Source organism: Chrysochloris asiatica, unplaced genomic scaffold, assembly GCF_000296735.1.
Source record: "Chrysochloris asiatica unplaced genomic scaffold, ChrAsi1.0 scaffold00226, whole genome shotgun sequence".
NCBI classification, from domain to species: Eukaryota; Metazoa; Chordata; class Mammalia; order Afrosoricida; family Chrysochloridae; genus Chrysochloris; species Chrysochloris asiatica.
The window spans coordinates 1,345,171-1,346,934 of NW_006408744.1; the positions used below are offsets into that span (position 1 = coordinate 1,345,171).

The 1,764-nt window shown below is 33.3% G+C and overlaps 1 protein-coding gene across 1 annotated transcript in view; it reads right to left on the bottom strand.

Moving 5' to 3' along the window:
- The window catches only part of CDC123 (cell division cycle 123), a 65,125-nt gene that overhangs the window by 25,986 nt on the left and 37,375 nt on the right, over positions 1 to 1,764 (bottom strand). The window lies entirely within an intron of this gene.

Consider the following 1,764-nt stretch of genomic DNA (forward strand, 5'->3'; position numbering starts at 1 on the left):
ATGACTGCAGTAATTTTTATTCATTGTAGTTAGGTGCTGTCAAGTAAGCCCCCAACTCATGGAAAACCACTTGCACAATGAGACTGGAACATTGTAATCAGCAGTGTTTTCATTGGCTGATTTTTAAAGTAGACTGACAGCCAGATCATAGCAACATGTAGACCTCCCTGACAGATGGGTAGTGGCTGTACTTGTAATGCAATGGCCATAGCAACAATCATAGCATACTAGCGTTAATTGTTTTGAAATCTATATAATGTTTATTGAAATAAAGTCCTGAATGGGCAATGTATACAATGTAGTTGATTAAAAGAAACACAAAAGGGAAAAAGATGAAATCTTCCTTCTATCTAGTGGCTCTCTCATCTTCTTTTCATAGGAAACCAAAACTACTAATTTCTTTTATGTGTTTCTAGAGTATTCTTAGAATATATAAGTATATACTGTACAGGTAACTCATTTTAAATACACATGACACAGGACTCTGCAGTTGTTTAAAATTTCAACTACTCTAAAAATACCATTTTCCTTGTAAATCCTATGTATTAAGACAATAATGGTGTGTGTGTGTGTGTGTGTGTGTGTGTGTGTTTAAAAGAAATAAAGGAGCAAACTGCTGGTGAAATATATCTTGGGACTAGATGGCAACTCAACAAAAACTATGTTTCAGGGCATGGCTAAAGAAACAATCTTTTTCATCTTTTTATTCCTTCCTAGTACAAAGTAATAAGCCAGAGTAAGTACTTAATAGATTTTTACTCAGTGAAACACCAGATATGAACGTATTATATACATAAAAGTAATGTTATAAAAGAAGGTTTAATGACCTGTGAAAATGCTCAAACTATGCTATTAAGAGAAAAACAAAGCTCTCACAAATGGTATGTAAAGATCTCTACTGCAAATGCGACATGATCTAGTAATTGTTTCCTGGCCTGATAAATAAGAAATTAAATAGCAAATTAACTTCCATATACAATGTATATTCATAGAAAATATGTCAACTTACACACTCAATATACTACAGTTCACATTTTAGTGACTCTATGGTCAAGAGTTTTGAAGGCATGTATATATTCAGAGGTGGCTGGAAGCAAACAGACAATGAAGAAATTTTTAAAAATTCATTGGACTAATTATAATTGGTACCATAAATCTAAGAATAAAAACATTTTGCTATTACAGAGCAAAGTAGTCATCTTCTTTTCAACAAACTATGATCTATTATAAACTTCAAAATTATCGCATTTGATAATGCAAGTGCAAAGAGAATAATAATGAATGAAAGTCTATTGTGGATGTAGCTGAAACCTGGAATCAAAACTCAAAAGAATGCTACGTCCCAGATTACTGAGGACCATCAAGCAATATAATGAAATAATGCTGACCGGCAGCTAATTATATCCAAGGGATTCAGGGATGTATGCGTGTATATACCGCTGTTGTTAAATACTGTCAAATCGGGTCCGACTCACAGTGACCCTGTACAGGAGCTGCTGGTGAGTCTGAACCGCTGACCCTGCAGTTCAAACAGACCTTAAGGTCGAGTGCTTATCCTATGGTACCACACGAGAACTCATTTAAAACTATACTTTTAAAACTAGCAAAATATGGAATAAAAATTGGGGTATGCTATGTTTAAATTCTTACTAAATTTTCATAAAGCTATTTTCAACTGTTCTTTTATGCTTACTACTGTAAGTTATTTGCAAAATGAATGAAAAATATAAAAAACTAAAAAGGTCCATTGGATCTAAGTGGTAA